This window comes from Silene latifolia, chromosome 1, assembly GCF_048544455.1.
Source record: "Silene latifolia isolate original U9 population chromosome 1, ASM4854445v1, whole genome shotgun sequence".
Taxonomy (NCBI): Eukaryota; Viridiplantae; Streptophyta; class Magnoliopsida; order Caryophyllales; family Caryophyllaceae; genus Silene; species Silene latifolia.
In genome coordinates this window covers 77634010-77653597 of record NC_133526.1, presented here as the reverse complement: position 1 = coordinate 77653597, position 19588 = coordinate 77634010, and the positions used below count along the sequence as shown (strand labels likewise).

At 40.7% G+C, this 19588-nt stretch overlaps 1 non-coding gene across 1 annotated transcript; it reads right to left on the bottom strand.

Annotated features, from left to right (window-relative positions):
• Window positions 1-10217: 10217 nt before the first annotated feature.
• On the bottom strand, window positions 10218-10324 carry LOC141625290 (small nucleolar RNA R71). Its single transcript, XR_012535082.1, has one exon. It is a non-coding gene; the product is annotated as a small nucleolar RNA R71 (small nucleolar RNA).
• Window positions 10325-19588: the final 9264 nt, after the last annotated feature.

Sequence of the window (19588 nt, the reverse complement as noted above, 5' to 3'; positions counted from 1 at the left end):
ATAGACTTAACCTGATAAGTTTGTCAAACTACTTAAAATTTCTAAGTTTTAGAGCCGTATAACTGGTGTCATTTTTTACCAGTTCATGTAGGAATTGAGAGTAGTGTACTCCTTGCATAACATGTTCACTAATTTACACTTTCATAAAATTCAATTTCCTTTTGCTTGCATACATTCGGGTTTGTGGTCGGTGTCACATGCAGGGAGGCGCTTACAATGTCCCCTTTCTTTCATTTTTACCCATTTGGCTCCACTTTAGCCAAATTAGCCTTTTTAGCCCTTAACTACACCCAAATTAAGCCTGCATGTCAAGCTAGTTTAGTGTGTTTTGCGGTATATAGTTCATTGATCCGAGTTTGGCTCGTTTTGCATTATTTTGGAGTTGGTAGAAAAGAGAAAAAAGAGGATGTGATGAAAAAAAAAGAATTGAAAATGAAAAAAAAAAGGAGGAAAAACGTGAGCAGAAAAGAAAAGAAAAAAAGAATAGAAAAGGAAAGAAAGAAACCGTGAAAAAGGAAGAAAAAAGAAAAAAAAAGAGTTTGTTTGATGAGACGGTTTCACTCCTATGTTTTACTTATATCTATTGAGGAGTTTTTGGTTTGGTTAGTGAGTTTTAATTTTGTGCCAATTCAAGGGCACTTGTGCTTAATTTTGAGATGGTTAAGAATCGGATGTTGTTTAGTATGGTTTTGTTAGGTAACTAGCTTGACTATTGCCTCACAATCCCATAATTGTTTTGCCTTTTCTTGCCCATTGCCTCACTTTCCCATAATTTTTGTAAGCCCTCGGCTGTGACAGACATTGTTTGGTTGGAATGTATGTATGGTGATTAGAATTGTCTATCATTTTAGCTGCGAGCATGTTTATGTGGGTCGTAGTTTAGGTGAGCGACTATATCTCTTTCTCTTCTACATTTAATTGCTTACCCTTTGCTTCATGAGAGAAGAGTGACCCGTGAGAGTCCATTTTTAAAGGTCTTGCAAGGTCGACAGTTCAGCTTATTTATAGACATCATACAACTCGTTTGCGCTTGACTGTTATAAATAGAGTGTCAGTTTTGTTTGCATTAAACGGTTTGAGTGGACAATTTATAGCTAGCTCTGAGTTTTCTTTTCCGTTCCATTAGTTTACATTTAGTTTACTCGAGGATGAGTAAAGGTTCGGTTTGGGGAGATTTGATACGTGCATTTTATATAGTCCTTTTTGGCCTCTTATGCACGCATTTCCATGTCATTCTCGTAGTTTTGTATAGCAAGATGCCCCGAATAGGCTACTTTGGTTTGCCTTAATTGCAGGAACGGATCTGAAAGTAGTGGAATCGTACCTTTTTTCTAGTCCTTTAGCATGCATTTATGAAGATGGAAGGTTTTGAGCAGAAATGCTATGCCTCGGAAAGCGTGAAGGAGTCTGTGGACATGGGCCACAGGCCGGTCTATGGATTTGGGCCACCTACCAATCTGCAGTTACGGGCCACCTGCACGCCAAGCCAATCTGTGGACGTACATCGGTCTTTTTGAAAGCCACGCTCGGCGGCGTAAAAATGCTTTCGACCGGATCGCTTTAGATCGGTCGGTTTCGTCTCGGCAAAGGTCTCAAAACGATTAGAGATGTTTGGAGTTGCCACCAAGCATTTATGGGATGCTTGGAACCCGTTCGAATCCACTTTATACCTCGGTCAAACGAAGCACAAAGCAGTGTTTGACATAGGTACTAAAGATAAGGACTCGTCCCCCTTTTAGCATTCTATGCCTAAAATGACTCTCGTACGCCCTGGATAAGGCCATCCACTATCCAAAGGTTCTAAGTAAGGGGTGAAGGTACGTATCGGGAAGCCCTTTAATCGGACACCCAATCCCGCCCGTGTTAGCGGCCTCTACTGATCGATCGTGGTTGTTTAAGTGCAAGAGTTGATAAAACGGTGTAAATGCATGAATGCACATCCAAAAGTGTTAACCTAACATGTGAGCTTTCTAAGTCGGTTTGTTAATCCAAATATCAAGCATAAGATGTCAAGTTGGATTTATGGTTGATTTGCATGTGAGAACGGAAATTAAACATCCATTTACCAAATTCAGGTTATGATGCTCAACACGATCCATTATTTGAAAAAGTGTGTTTAAAAGATAAAGTGTAAAATGCAAACCCGTCAATCTGATCCATCACGTATGCGGATAAACCGTAATCGGGATCGTCCTAGACAAGTACTAAAAACGAGGCAGAACAGTGCCAGGCAGCCCTGTTAAGGCGCGAGCCTTTTGGCGAGGTAAGGGGCTCCGCCCAGGTTTTGAAATATGAAAGTAGAGGGCCTCTTGGGGCGCGAGCCATGGGGCGAACCAAGAGATGCCTCCTGGTTGTTAAAATGGTTGTTTAAAACCGTATTTGTGAATAAATGATTTGCAAGTATGATTTGCATGACTCGGAATAATTACTATAATGTTAGTAATATTCGTTGTCGGATTTGCATGTTTGAAAAGTATAGTTTACAAATAAAAATGTAAAAGGCTTGATTTGAACTAATCATGTTAAGTTCATTTCTTTCTAATTAGTCACGTTAATCATCGTACTCGGATTAAACCGACATGGTATAAAGAACCAAGGATGATTACGAGTTATGACTAATATATTTACAAATGTAAACAAATGAGAAAAATGGTAAATAAAAGAAAAGGGTGTTAAAATACCCATTAAGATGTAATTAACCAATAATATCATCGAGTCACGGAATAAACCGTCATGGTATAAGGAACCAAGGATGATTTTTGTAATGGTCAAAATATGTTTATCATAAAAATGAATTAAAATGGTAAATAAAAGAAAAGGATTTCCTTTAAAATGTAATTAACCAATTAATATCACTGAGTCACGGATTAAACCGTCATGGTATTAAGAACCAAGGGTGATTATGATTTATGGTTAAAAAAGTGTCCTAAAAACGATTTGAAACATTTAAAATGGTAAAAACCGATTGCAAATAAGAAATAAATAAAGAGGGAAGACGAGAACAAACACGGATGAGTCTGACCTGGACACTCACAAGAGCGCGAGCCTCCCTGCATAGCAAGGATCTCCTGTCTCAGGCCAAAACTCGGTTTTGGCTCGTCTAACCTAAATTTGAATCGTGTTATGCATTGTTCATGCTTATAAACTCGTTAAAAAAGTGAAGACATGAATTAAAGTGAGATATTTACACCCTCAAACTTACGTATTTTGATGTTTGTGTGGTAGACGACTTTAGAGACGGTTTTCTCATTGTGACTACTCGCGATCAAAGAAGTTTAAAAAGAGTGCCTTAAAAAAGGATTTTGTTTTGAAAATATGTTGAAAATATGTTAATTAAAGCATGTTGTTTGATGAATTGAGTTGGTCAAATGGGTCGGTCGAATGCACGGCGACGGTACCAAACAATATGTGTAAGGCTTGCGTTTACGATCGGTAGGTCGTAAACACGTGTCGATTTTGTGACTTAGGAAGTCGAGTCTAGAAGTTTAAGGGAGAGGTGAAGGGGCGGACGCTCGCGTGAATATTATGGTGTGTGATGGTCGGTATTTATAGAGAAATGTGGGATGGTAGGTCGGTTGTGTTTGCTTAGAGGCTAAGCAGACACCCCATTGAGGCGCGAGCTACCTCGTGATACAAATGGGTGTATTGTCCTTTTCAATTTGGACGTGGCCTATTCTCCATCCATTATTGATTTGTGGTAATCAAATAGGATGTCGTGTAACAATATGGGCATCTAATAAGATGATTTTGGTGTTACTTGAGGTAGGTGTTTTGTGTGCTTGACTCGGGTTTGACCCGTGTGAGTCGGGATTTGAATTTGGAGTCGATTTTTGGCTCGGTGTCGGTTTTGACTCTAATTAGGGTTATTTTAATATAAATGACATGATAAAGACATTCATGGCATTATTTTCGACATTCGAGATTTGGGTTGACTCAGGTTGACTCGAGTTGCGGGTTTCTGAGTCGGTTTTGTGTCCGAAGACGGTTTTAACTCTAAATAGTGTTATTTTAATGCAACTGAAGTTAGAAAACTTTTTGAAATCATTTTTCATATTCGGGTAGTGCATTAAACCGTCTCATGTATAGCCAATCCACGCACGCATATCAAAAACACGTTACAGTCCGATCATCATCGGGTGGTTTTTGGAAGGTGCAGATACTGGGTATCTACAGAGCCCCCACTTTGACTGAGGCTTGGAGAGGGCAAAAGTCAAAGTATGATCTCCAGGTCAATCGAAGATTACAACCTGAAGACCATTGCGACGTCGAGGCGACTCAAAAGGGTTTGAGCCAAGGACCTGCCGTCGGGAAGGGCGACGTCGAGGTGACTCGGGGATTCGAGTCAAGGACCTACTGTCGGGAACATTTTAGAGTCTGTCGACTTCCGATTCGGGTCGTTTAAAGTCCATTAGACTACGTATAAAGGCTCGCCAGCCATAAGAAGGAGTCATACCTGAGGCATCTTCGGGATATGTCCTTGAGTTATGTCTTGTTTGCGGATAAAGGCTCGCCAGCTGTTTGGAGGAGTCGTGCCCGAGGCATCTTCGGGATACGTCCTCGAGTTGTAACTTGTTTGCGGACAAAGGCTCTCCAGCTGTGTGGAGGAGTCATGCCCGAGGCATCTTCAGGATACGTCCTCGAGTTGTGTCTTGTTTGCGGACAAAGGCTCGCCAGCTGTGTTGCGGATATGAAGAGGGCTCGCCAGCCGCGGTGCATTGTAAGGCTCGCCAGCCATGTTGAAGGTGCGTTCTAAGGCTCGCCAGCCATGTAGTCGATGGGGCTAAAAGCCCTTGGACTTGATAGGTCGACGTTTGTTTGGAAGAACCCAATACTCTGTTGGAGTGAGTTTGTCTTCTCAACATTATCTGCATGGTTAGTGACCACACAAATCCGCAATCTCATAGACAAGCGCATTGAATGCAAGCATATAAGCACATAAGTATGTGAGCAGTTAGCATATAAGCAACTAGCACATAAACATATAAGCACGTAAGCACATAAGCATGTGAGCAGTTAGCATATAAGCGACTAGCATGTAATGTCTCACGCAAAGGGAGATAGAAGTTTTGAAAGTTGGGGAGCCTGAAGACGAGTCTTGTTACTCGTAGATCTGTGATTTGATAGATTCGAGACACGTGACCAATGTGACATTGACGCACATGGACGCATACTGACAGGCTGACAAACAGGGTGTCAGGAACTTGATGTAAAGTCAGTGTCAACACAACACGGGGGTGACTCTGACAGACTTTGTTTATGTAAGTGCAACTCCTAAGAAGGGGTGACAACGCGTATCAAATCCCAGAGGTAGAAGGTCTGCTCGGCTGGGGAACACGAATTGATTATCTTCTCCAGACATATTTGCCCTTGTTTGAGATCCCTTCTCGAGGTATGATGATTCGGAGAGCGGAACCAAGACCTTGTCATTGTCCGAACCGAGCACTAGGCTATGGGCGGTTTTATTTTGGACTGTAGTTGAGACTCAAAAGATGTTTGAGGATGAAGGATGGGTGGCGTCTTGAAAGAGAAGCCCCCAGAGTGAGAAGGTGGGATTTTGACAAAGTAAGGAATGGGTGACGTCTTAAGGAAGAAGCCCCCAGTAAAGAGGTATAAGATTAATTTTTGCGGCTGGGTGGCCTGCTTTTGAGGATTGATGTTGATGGTTGAGATTGAAATGGGTGTGCAGTTGTGTCCTTGTCGGGGGACTGCCTACGTATTCGCTTGTTTGCGAAATCAAATCAGATCGTAGTTCTGAGCTGGTTATTGAGGATTGAAAATTGGAAATGTTGTGAAAGGAGTATGCGGTTGTGCCCTTGTTATAGGACTGCCTACGTATTCGCGTGTTTAAGAAATCAAACCAGATCGTAGTTCTGAGCTATGTGTGCAATGGGTTGCAAATTGAAGGTGTGAAAATTGAATGTGTGTGGAGGTGTGGTTGTGCCCTCGTAATAGGACTGCCTACGTATTCGCGTGTGTACGAAATCAAACCAGATCGTAGTTCTGAGTGTGTGCCTAAGCGAGTTGTTAGGACCTTAAAGTGATTTTGTGGTGGATGGTTGTGTCCTTGAAGGACTGCCTACGTATTCACGTGAAGTGAAATCAAACCAGATCGTAGTTCTGAATGTGTTTGCCTAAGCGAGTTGTTAGGACCTTAAAGTGTGAGAGTCACGACGGTAAATTCCGTTTGGTGACTCGTCTAAATGCGTGCCTAAGGGAGTTGTTAGGACCTTAAAGTGTGAGGGTCACGACGGTAAAAATACCGTTTGGTGACTCGAAACATTGATTTGAGATAATCCCTCCTTGATCATGAATCGAAGAGGTGTAATTTTTTGAAAATGTTCCTTATCATGTGAGCACACTAAAAAGTGGACTCGAAGGGTAGATTAGGTTTGTCCCGTTCTTGGTAGCAAAGCATTCGAGGACTCCGTATCTGGGTCAGGGTGAAAATGGCTTCGACATTATGGAATGTGGAGCTTGGTAATAATGGGTTTGTTTGACAGATAAAAATATGGAGTTGAGGGTCACGACGGAAAATTTCGTTTGGTGACTCGAAGGTTGATTGGAGAGAATTACCTCTTGATCATGAATCGAAGAGGCATAATTTGTGAAAATGTTTTTGTGTAAGAACATTAAAAAGTGGACCCTAAGAATGAAATGCGCATGTGTTGTTGATGTGACCATAATTAGCGCATATTTAGCCCCCGAATTAACCTTGTTCCCATGCTTTTTAGTGCATATTTGGGTCATTTATTAGTTTTAGTTCTTTGTTTTGCATATTCTTTGAGATTTTGATCCCTTGGTAGGAAAGGAGTAAGAATCTTGTATTTTCATGGCAAAACAAGACTAAATTGATCGAATCCAATGACCAAGCATCAAGGAGAGACAAGATTAGAAGGCCTTTGTACATATGATAGTAGATGAGCAATGTTGAGAAAGGATCCTTGAGTCCCCAAGGAAATCCCCAAGGAATTTATGAAGAAAAGGGAAGAAAAGAAGAAGAAGTCTTGCTGAGGCACAATCCGTGCGGATTGTCTACAATCCGGCCGTCCTCCACCTGCACAATCCGTGCGGTTTTCTACCAAGACGCTCGGGTTTAGCCACCACAATCCGCCCGGATTCTCTTGAATCCGCTCGGGTTCCATCGCCAGAATCCGCCCGTCCCGACCCTGATCCGCTCGGATTCCTCTACAGCGCATTTTTGTCTTCTCCAAGCTACAAAGAAAGAAGCCCTTCCTTCGGAAAATACCGGCTCCTCCCTGCTCAATCTAAAAAGTGTAATTACTAGTTTAGCCCTTAGTTAACCCTAATGCATCCCCCTAATTTCCACTATAAATACCCCATTAGTCTAATTAGAAGAGCATGTTCTTCTTATCAATAATTAGAGTAGTTAATATCAATCAAATCCTTCTTTAGTTTTGTAATCAACAATTAATCAAGTTCTAATATAAGTTTTATTTTCTTAATCTCTCTTTTGTTCATCCTTTATTTTGGGTAATTGAAGATTATTTGGGTTATTTTTGGGAGATTGACAACCCCTCAATCAAGCATCAAGTACTTCTTTTATCTTTGCTTTATTATTGGAATCATTAGTAGGTATAATTCTCTTAATCCCTTTTTAATTAGGGTTATTTCATAGGAATAATCCATCCTATGGCTGGTCTGCAATAATTACTCTGTCCTATCAATAATTCCAATTAAATCCAACCTATACCCCATACCTTCTAATAACAAACTCACTCAATTTTTTGACCCGTTGTATCAGGTAACCTTTTCGTCCCTCTTTATTTAGCTCTTAAATTTGTAAACTCCTTCCCTTTATTTGTAAAAACACTATCTCACAAACCCCACCATCCAAAAGCCTACCTTGCCACAACCATATCGCCGATCACCTCTACCACCTCCTCCCGTCACGCCGACGTTGTTGAAATCACCAATCCTTAATCCCCTTACCAGCATCAGCACCACCGCTCCTCTCCACCCCCATTGTTCCTCACAGGCGCATGCTACTCCTCACTCCCCCTCTTCCTCTTCCTCACCAACACCAACAACACCTTCCTTCGGCTCCACCCTCCTCACTTCTCTTGTTCCCCTCTGGTGCCACCACCACCCTCCTCACTCCCCTTCTTCCCTTGTTCTCCTCTCCAAAACCCCAAAACAAAATCCTAGATCTACTAGGGTATACAAGTAGATTTCAAAGACAGCCACTGTAAGTGTGTTCTCCGGCGACGTTAGTGGTTTTATGGCGGTAGTGGCGGCATCTTTGGGTGGTGTTAGGATGGGAGTGGGAGAGATGATTGATGACGGCGGCGTCAGTGGAGTATGGTGGGTATTTTGTGGTCGATTTTTGTATAGTTGTGAAGTGTGGTTCTAGAGTGTCCGTCGATGATCGGAAAAGAGAAATTGGGTGGTGATGGTGGGGGTTTGTTAGGTGGGATAAAGAGGAAGTGAGAGCAGAGAGAATGAAACAGGGAAGTGAGAAAGGGAAAGAGATTTTTTTGTTGACTTTAGAATTTAATATTGTTTTATTAGTTTTAGATTTTTTTTTTTTTAAATCTGACCTTATGAGCAGGTAACCGGTTACCTTAAACTGTTATGGGAAGATAGGTTGTATAGGATGGATTTAATTGGAATAACGGATAGGATGGAGTGATTTATGCAGACCACCTATAGGATGGATTATTCCTATGAAATAACCCTTTTAATTATTGTTAATTACTTTCATTTATTCATCATGTTTCATTTTGTTGGTATGATTGACAACCTTGCTAGCATGATCAACATGATAATGAGTGAGTAGTCTCTTAGCTAGGGTTAATGGGTGATTAGGGGAAACCAACATGGGGAATAATTCATGCTTAAATTAATATGCTTTCATGTTTTATTTGCTTGCTTGTTTTGATCTCAACTCATGCACATGTTATATTTGATGAAATGCTAAGCCTATGAATCCTTGCATTTACCACCATCTCCTATCTTTTCAATGAGACTTGTAAGACATAACCCAACTCGAGTCTCATTAGACCATGCATGTTGTTGAGTAGGGAAGATTAAGTCGACTTGTAGGTGTTGTACAATCTAATCGATTCGGCTCCGGGACCCAAACTTTCCTAAGATTGTAAGACATAACCCAACTTAATCCATCACAACAATAATTGCTTGCTTATAATTTGAGAACATGTTTGTATGATCAATTCCCATGATTCCCCTATGATCCCATGACACCCTAGTGCTTTTTAATCAATTGTTTACACCCCTTTTAATTAATCTTGCTTGTTTATTTTCATTGCTCTTTTAGTTAGTGACCTTCTACATCAACCCAAATTGTGACACCCCTAAGACACCACTAGTTTCAATAGAAATCTCATTTCAATACCCGTCCCTTGGGATCCGACCTTTACTTGCCTCTTTACTAATTGTAGAGTTGTTTGTGAAGTTATAAATTGTGTTTTGATTCGGACGTGACCCAACGACCACACCTTTAATTGTGAACACGAAACGGACCGATCAAAAATGGTGCCGTTGCCGGGGACGGTGTTTGTTTGATTTAGATTTCTTTTTATTGTTATTAGTTGTGTCTTTCTTCGCCTTGGGGAAGTAAAACTCCTCAAGGTTTGTTCTAATTGTTTTTAAGTTGTTTGATATTTTGCATGTCTAGAAGGTCACAAGGTGATTTGTTACCTTTTGACCGTGAAATTGAAAGAACCTTGACGAACAATAGGAGACTTGCTAAGAGGAATTTGAGAGGTATTAGTGAAGCTATTCAACCAACTATTGAGTTCATCAACCCTTTCGCAATAGAAGGAGAGGAGAACCCATTACACAATACCCCACAAAATCAACCTACAATGCCTAAATTCTCGTCACATTCCGTACCCACCGAGGAGAACCTACCCAATGGTACTCCTACACCACAACATCTAACCGGAAATTTTATTGCCAAATCCGCCTTTATCCAATTAGTCGAAAGGAGCCAATTTGGGGGGATGCCTAGTGAAGACCCTCATTCTCATATGGAAACCTTTTGTGACTATTGTGATGCGATTTCTCAAACCGGTGTAACTCAAGACCAAATTCGATGGGTCTTATTTCCTTTTTCTCTAATTGGCACCGTGAAGCAATGGTTGAAGGGCCTTGATAAGGCCACTCTCAGAATTGATTCTTGGAAGAAGTTGGCTCTAGCTTTCTACAAAAAATTCTACCCACCGGAAAAGACTAACATGCTAAGAGCTCAAATTACGGGTTTTAAGCAAAGGGATGAAGAATCTTTGTATGAAGCTTGGGAGCGGTTCAAGGGAATTTGTCGCTCATGTCCTCACCATGGACTTAGCGAATGGTTCTTGGTACAACAATTTTGGAATGGTTTATATGAAGATTCAAGGAACATTCTCAACATGGGATCAAATGGAATGTTCACCGAAGTTGATGACAATCAAACATGGAACAAGATTGAGGAAATGGCGGTCCATAACTCACAATATAGTAGACCTCGCATGGCTACTAGAGGAGGAAAGCATGAAGTGGACTCCGTTACTCAATTGGGTGCTCAACTTAGTGCTCATATTGACACAATCAATTTGAAGTTTGAAAAAGCTATGGCTAGACTTGAAGAAGTCTCAAAATCACCAAAGCATCATGTTAATGCCATGACGGCATCTTCATCAATCCCAAGTGGGATATGTGAGAATTGTGGAACTTTGGGACATGACCAAAGTGAATGTAGGGGAACAAATGAACAAGTGAATGCTTTCCAAGCATACAAGAGTGGTACCCCTTATTCCAATTATTACAATGAAAACACCAAATTCCATCCAAATCTCTCATACAAAAGCCAAAATGTTCAAAACCCTCAAACAACATACACTCCACCACCCATGAGAAACCAAAATCAAAGACCCTTTTACAATCAAAACCAAGGTTACCAAAATCAAAATCCATACAACCACCAAAATGACCAAGGTTTTGATGTCCAAAAAGCGGTCCTCCAAATGCAAAAGAATCAACAAGAATTTTTCACTCAAATGCAAAAAGATAGCCAAGCAAAGGAAACTACCATCAACAACATCCTATCTCACACCAAGATATTGGAAACCCAATTGACTCAACTAGCATCTTCAAGCTCACAAAGACAAAAGAGGCAATTACCACCTCAAAGTAATCCCCCAAGACATGAAACGGTTAGTGTCATTCACTTGAGAAGTGGTACAAGGTATGAAGCACCGAAGAAGCAAGTTGAGGATGAAGTTGTGGAAGCTAGTGATAAGGAAGAAATTGTGCAAAACTCCAAAGATGGAGAATCATCAAAGGAAGAAAGTTCAAAGAAAAATGAAGACAAGGTCAAGGAGAAGGAGCCCGTTGTGATTAGACTTCCTTTTCCAAGTCGTCAAGCCAATCCCAAATTTGATGATCAACTTGGAAAGTTTATGGAAATTGTCAAGAATTTGGAAGTCTCGATTCCTTTCACGGAATTAATAAATCACGTGCCGGCCTATGCGAAATACATGAAAGATATCCTCACAAAGAAGAAGTCAATCCAGAAACTTGAGACTATCGCCTTCACCAAGGTGAGTAGTGCAATACTTCAAGGGAGTTCACCTCCAAAACTAAAGGATCCGGGAAGCTTCTCAATACCGTGTACCATTGGCGACACAACGATCAACAAAGCCTTATGTGATCTAGGGGCTAGTGTGAGTGTCATGCCGTACTCGGTGAGTAAAAGGTTGGGGATGAGAGAGCTTAAATGCACCAATATCACACTCCAAATGGCCGATAGATCGACGAAGACACCATTAGGGATATGGGAAGATGTCCCCGTACGAATTGGGAAGTTTTTCATCCCGGTGGACTTTGTCATTGTTGATATGGAGGAAGATTCCAACATTCCGATCATTCTAGGAAGACCTTTCCTACACACCGCGGGTGCGGTGATTGATGTGAAACATGGTGAGCTCACTCTAGAAGTGGGAGATGAAAGCATAACCTTTAATCTTGACAAGACTATGAGGGCTCCCCGTTTGCATGAACCGTGTTTCATGATTGATCATTATAGCCGAAAGGATGAGAGGAAGAAATCGGAACTCCAATGGAAGAAGAAAATTGAAGATGCTCCTTTCAAAGAGCAAGTGAATTATGACAAGGAGAGCTTGCAAAGCTCATCAAAATCAAGCAAAGAAGAAGAGGATGGCCTCATTGGCCAAGAGAAGAAATTGGGAGAGTTGTCTCCATCAAATCAAGAAATTTTCAATGATCAACTTAATGAAGTTTGTGGTCTTTGGGACGACGAATTTGAAGGGATTTTTAATCCCTACATTGGTAATGCCATTGATCAAGAATGGCAACAAGGGCAAAGGTCTATTTAAGAGCTTTATAATGATAACGAACAAGCTTTTGATTATTTCTTCAAGGTGTTGAGCAACATCAACAACACCTTGAACATGCCCCCTTGACATCTCATCAAGAATGAGAGTTTGGTGGAGTCCTCCCTAAACCACCATTTGTAAATATTTCTAACTCCCTAACTCGCATTTCAATTCTTGTATTGCATTTTTGTCATCTTTGGATTTTTATTTACTTTGATCAAGATAATTGTCATGTTTGAGAGAAGTGAGGGAGGGACTAACAATTTCAATTGATGTGTAGTGCTTTACCTTAGTGTGGGGATGACAATTGCCTAGGCTATCCTTGCCTAGTAATGCCCCCACAATGAAGAACACAAGATATGAAGAAGAATGGAAGAATGGTAAGGGAAATGTATTGTACACGGATGGAACTGAATCCGGGTACAAAGGGGTAGAATCCGAGCGGATTCAAGAGAATCCGCCCGTTTTCATGCAATCCGAGCGTACTGGGCAGAAGACGCACGTCCCTATGAGATGCAATTTTGAAATATTTTTGACTGTAAGAGAATCCGGGCGTCCTGAACGGCAATCCGCCCGTCTCTGGAAATCCGTCCGTCTTGTGAAGAAGACGCCCGTCTTCTCTGCTGAGGAAAACAAGAAAAATTCCTGGACTGAAATCCGTCCGTCTTCTGAAGAATCCGCCCGTCCCGTGTCAGCGAATCCGAGCGTCTTCACTTGAATACGCCCGTCTTTAGGCGAGTTTTATCAAACCCAAAAAGTGCAGAATCCGCCCGTATTGGGCAGAAACCGCACGGATTGCCCCTGCAGTTCGAATTTTTCGGTCTTTATAAAATCCCTCCCACCTTCATTCATTCATTCATTCATTCATAACACTACTTCAAAACATCAAAACCCTCATCCTCTCCATCACAAAAACAAAATTCCTCAACTACATTCACCAAAATCAAATCAAATCATCCTTCTAACAACAAATTAATCACTCCTTCTTCAATAAAAATCAAAACCAAGCACAAAATCTTCAACCTTTGAGTCGATTTTTGAATTCATAAAGGCAAAGCCTTTCACCTTTAAATCGATTTGGGTACACTACAAATTGAAGATTTTTCATTCTTTTCTTGGTTAATTCATCAATGGCAAGGACTAAGGGAGTAACAAAGCCAACAAAGGCAACAAAGGCACCAAAGACACTTTCACAAAGGCCAAAGGCTCTTCAAGCAAAGAAAGCATTGGCTATGGTGGTAGCAACCCCAAACTTGGAAGTGCAACAACAACAACAACCTTCTATGGGAGCAACAACATCTTCTACTCCGGAAATCGATCAACTTTTGCATTATCCGGAGGTAACTTTTATTTCCAAAACCCATAGAGATACTTTTGCCAAGTTTGCTAGGAAATCATTTCAATCCACCAAATTTATTTGTGAAGATACCTTAGATAAATTAGGTGTCCTTGAGCAAACTAGAGCCTTTTTCAAAGCAATGGGGTTGAAAAAATTGTTTGAAACAAAGGAATTGACATACCCCTCCCTTACCTTGGAGTTTTTGAGTTCTTTGAAAGTCACCAAAGTTGAGACTAGGGAAAATCTCGAGTTTCGTCTAGCTAATGTTAGTAGACGCATTTCCTTTAGGGAATTGGGTGAAATTTTGGGTCTTAGTGATGAACCGAGTTATTTCAAGAATTATGGAAAGTATGACCCCGACCCTCTTTGGGAGGCAATTTCCGGAAGGAAATTTGAGGATTTTCATGCGAGTCGTGCTCTTTTGGTCCACCATCCGGGCATAAGAGTATGGCACAAGGTCATAGGAAACACCATTATCGCAAGGAAAGATACCAACCATTTCACCAAACTTGATTTTATTCTTCTTGAATCGGCTTTGAATATTGGGAGAGTACACACCAAGCCTTTCAACTCTTTAAGGCTTTTGGTAGATAGATGGCTCAACATTGATTGTGGGAAGAAAGGCACTACCGTTATTGTCAATGGCGGCTTAGTCACTATCCTAGCCAAATACTTTGATCCTAACTTCAACAAGGATAGCAAGTATGAAGCAAAGGAGGGTGGTCATCTTGTTGATATGCATACTATGATAAACAAGTACAAGTGGGTTGCCCATAACCCTCTTGACACCAAGTATGGATGGCTCACTAGTGAAGCTAAATCGTTTACTTTGCCTTCAAAGATTTGTCGTCTAAGTGTCCACCGGACCAATTATCTACTTCCCCTTTCTAAAGAAGCCGAGTATATTATCCAACAACAAAAGGGTGAACTTGAAATGCCCTCCTCTTCCATTGTCATACCACCTTACCCCTTTGAGTATCAAGAGTTCAAGCCGGAAGGAGTTGAAGCTAGAAATGATTATTTGACTCTTCTCATGCAAGCAATGCACAAGCAAGCCTTTGAGGATCGGAAAAGTGCTTACTTGGCTCAATATCCACCCCTCCTACACTTAGCTAGGCAAGGACTACTTGATCCATCATGTCCTTTGCCTAGTTGGGCGGATAGAGAAGTCCTATTTCCGGGTGCATCTAGGGTCGTTTCGGATGACAATGAGGTTGTTGGTAATGAAGAAGTTGATGATAACATTGATGAGGAAGCAAGTGAAGAAGGAGAGAAGGATGGTGAGCAAGATGATGAGCAAGATGAGGAAGAAAGTGAAGAAGCAAATGAAGAGGGAAGTGGCAATGAGACCACTTCTAATGAGGAAAGTGATGATGGTGATGATATGATGGAAGATTAGCAAGCCTTGGAGGCTCCTACCCTCTCATGGTTTGTCTATTTCTCTCTTTGTTTTAATTATTTTTCTTGATCATTGTTGGAGTAGTCCTAGCACCATAGAGGACTCACACCTCGGTACCATTGAGGTGTTCTCATTTTATTGTTCCCATTTTCAAAATCCAAAATGACAAATTAGTTTCATGCATTGCATAGTATGTGCATGAACTATACCCATCCTTGGACATTAGCAATAGTGTCTCACTCGGTTTGGGGGAGTTAATGCATACACAATGGGAGGTAATCTAAATTATCCTCTCCGTCATAACAAAAACCATGCATCATGTAGTGTAGCTTAGAATAGATTGCATTTAGTATAGAAATCATGCATCATCTTTGCATAATTTCCATCATTTTGGTCATTGAGGACAATGCCCATATTAGTGTGGGGATGGGAATTCTAACATTAACTCTTATTCAAAAATCCAAAAAAATTGAAAAATTTCGAAAATCATAAAAATTTGAAAATTGAAAACCCAAAAACATATTTATTGCCTTTTGTAGTCTTGTATATATATTGTCTTGTATAAATTGTGTTTGTTCTTGTTCACATTGATCGACTACGCCACATCCGAGACATGAGGATATTGAAGACCGCATGGTATGATCTTTCCAATCTCCTTTTTCCTCTTTATGTTAATGACTATGTGGCTTTATTTTGATTAATGCAGTATAACAATGTGAACTTAGGACTTGCATTTAGTTTATATGTCATATTAGTTGATAGAATCACTTGCATTAGGATGTTTATATTAGTTGCATCATAGCATGTAGTTGCATTTAGATAAAAAGTTTTGAAAAATGCCTAATTAGGAACTTTGACAAGAGCAACTAAGCCATTACAAATACTTGTTCAACTTAAGACTTTGCCTACTAGAATGGTTGTAAAACACCCTAGATAGTGTCATACTAGTATCTTTTGACCCATGACCCAAGGCATAGTCAAGGGTTTGCATGTGAGTCACCTATCCAACCCCGTGATGCGATGTGGACTTGGTTAACTTGTCTAGGTGACCTTGATTGACCTTGTGGTAAGGCAACCCAAAAATACTTTCTATCAATAAGCTTGAAGTGCTCATTTCAAGGAATTTTGTCATGTGGAAGTAATTTAATGCCAAGGAAACCTCAAATGTTATGAATTGTTGAATGTTGAGAAATTTAAATTGTTTTGATGGAGGCGTACCACTTCGATGTGCTTTGGTGCGGGATCCATTGAATTGGGCCCCCACACGGTTGTGAATTCGGCCGCCCAGAGACAGAGTGACTATCACCCCGAAAAGCTATTGTCTAGAGGTTAACCGGTTGCCTAATAAGCGATTGGCGAAAGCAAAGGACACTAGCCCGGAAGGGACAAACCCCATCTTAAATTTTTGAAATGTGAAAGTGAAATGAGGACAATTTTGAATACTAGTCATATCCACCGTTGTGTATAAAGATTTGAGCATTTCATTCCCAAATAGCCTTTTTGTCAAGCCACTTTGTCGAGCTTGGGACGATCCATGACCTTTACTTTTGTAGAGAATTCGAGACTTGTCATGTCATATGCTACTAGCATCATAGGGATCATCATTCCACCACCATCCGATCGCTCTTGACGAAAGCATTTGGAAATTGAGGACGAAAGTAGTCTAGTTTAACACCATTTGGAGGTGATTTAGTGCCATCCTCTTAGCCTTAGTAATTTGTTGAACTAGTATTTGTGAAGGATTACATGCTCTTAAATTTGTTCCTCTTTAGTGCCTCCGCCACTTGATGAGGAAGTGGCTATTCTTTTGTAGATGCATCCATTATGTGATTTTGTGTGCTTAATGTTGGGATGTGTCGCCATTTTGGCAAGACCCACCTTGCCTTGCAAGAAGGCATCCTACCTCATGGTTGTCTTGTTGTGAGTTGAAGGGGCGGAGTGAGACCCGTTAATTGTCTCATATCGGCTATGTTATTAGGTTAGTTTAAATAATGGTCCTAGTCTTTGTCACCTCTTTACTCGGGACGAGCAAAGGTTCGGTTTGGGGATATTTGATGTGACCATAATTAGCGCATATTTAGCCCCCGAATTAACCTTGTTCCCATGCTTTTTAGTGCATATTTGGGTCATTTATTATCTTTAGCTCTTTGTTTTGCATATTCTTTGAGATTTTGATCCCTTGGTAGGAAAGGAGTAAGAATCTTGCATTTTCATGGCAAAACAAGACTAAATTGATCGAATCCAATGACCAAGCATCAAAGAGAGACAAGATTAGAAGGCCTTTATACATATGATAGTAGATGAGCAATGTTGAGAAAGGATCCTTGAGTCCCCAAGGAAATCCCCAAGGAATTTATGAAGAAAAGGGAACAAAAGAAGAAGAAGTCTTGCTGAGGCACAATCCGTGCGGATTGTCTACAATCCAGCCGTCCTCCACCTGCACAATCCGTGCGGTTTTCCACCAAGACGCTCGGGTTTAGCCACCACAATCCGCCCGGATTCTCTTGAATCCGCTCGGGTTCCATCGCCAGAATCCGCCCGTCCCGACCCTGATCCGCTCGGATTCCTCTACAGCGCATTTTCGTCTTCTCCAAGCTACAAAGAAAGAAGCCCTTCCTTCGGAAAATACCGGCTCCTCCCTGCTCAATCTAAAAGGTGTAATTACTAGTTTAGCCCTTAGTTAACCCTAATGCATCCCCCTAATTTCCACTATAAATACCCCATTAGTCTAATTAGAAGAGCATGTTCTTCTTATCAATAATTAGAGTAGTTAATATCAATCAAATCCCTCTTTAGTTTTGTAATCAACAATTAATCAAGTTCTAATATAAGTTTTATTTTCTTAATCTCTCTTTTGTTCATCCTTTATTTTGGGTAATTGAAGATTATTTGGGTTATTTTTGGGAGATTGACAACCTCTCAATCAAGCATCAAGTACTTCTTTTATCTTTGCTTTATTATTGGAATCATTAGTAGGTATAATTCTCTTAATCCTTTTTTAATTATTGTTAATTACTTTCATTTATTCATCATGTTTCATTTTGTTGGTATGATTGACAACCTTGCTAGCATGATCAACATGATAATGAGTGAGTAGTCTCTTAGCTAGGGTTAATGGGTGATTAGGGGAAACCAACATGGGGAATAATTCATGCTTAAATTAATATGCTTTCATGTTTTATTTGCTTGCTTGTTTTGATCTCAACTCATGCACATGTTATATTTGATGAAATGCTAAGCCTATGAATCCTTGCATTTACCACCATCTCCTATCTTTTCAATGAGACTTGTAAGACATAACCCAACTCGAGTCTCATTAGACCATGCATGTTGTTGAGTAGGGAAGATTAAGTCGACTTGTAGGTGTTGTACAATCTAATCGATTCGGCTCCGGGACCCAAACTTTCCTAGGATTGTAAGACATAACCCAACTCAATCCATCACAACAATAATTGCTTGATTATAATTTTAGAACATGTTTGTATGATCAATTCCCATGATTCCCCTATGATCCCATGACACCCTAGTGCTTTTTAATCAATTGTTTACACCCCTTTTAATTCATCTTGCTTGTTTATTTTCATTGCTATTTTAGTTAGTGACCTTCTACATCAACCCAAATTGTGACACCCCTAAGACACCACTAGTTTCAATAGAAATCTCATTTCAATACCCGTCCCTTGGGATCCGACCTTTACTTGCCTCTTTACTAATTGTAGAGTTGTTTGTGAAGTTATAAATTGTGTTTTGATTCGGACGTGACCCAACGACCACACCTTTAATTGTGAACACGAAACGGACCGATCAGTTGTTCCAGGGAGCAATGTTTTTGAAAACTCCGTATCTGGGTCAAGGTGAAAATGGCTACAACATTATGAAATGCGGAGCCTGGTAATAATAGGTTTGCTTAACAGATAAAAATCTGGAGCATGGATTTTGTGGTGTGGCCGATGGATTACGGCTTGAAATGTGGTGCGGAATGGGGTCTCCGGCTTAATGTGGCCTGAGCACGAAATGGTTGGTAAATAACATGGGATCAGATTTCCATGTCTGGATCTTAAAGGTTAAGGTGTGATATTAAGAGCTTGAGGGGGAATCCTCAGCCTAGATAGGTCTCCCTGCAACAGTCTCTAGAAGGACTTAGGGGAGAAGCGGATTTGGTTATGATCTTGAGGGGAATTCCCAGGATCCTTGATAGGTCTCCCTGTAACAGTCTCTAGTAGGACTTAGGGGTAAAGCAGTGTTGGGTTTGTTGTTTGTTGACGAGTCTTGAGCTCTTGTTTTAGCTCTTTGACATTAGGTTTTTGTATTTTTGTGTTTTGTACTTGTTGGTCCCGGAGTTTGGAGGGAAGAAATGTTGGTCATGGGCTTCGGACATGTTGGTCCTGGACTTGGTGTTTTGGACTGACTTGTTTTGTGTTTTGGACTTGTCGGTCCGGGATTTTGTGTGTTGGACTCGTTGGTCCTGGGCTTTGGACTTGTTGGTCCTGGACT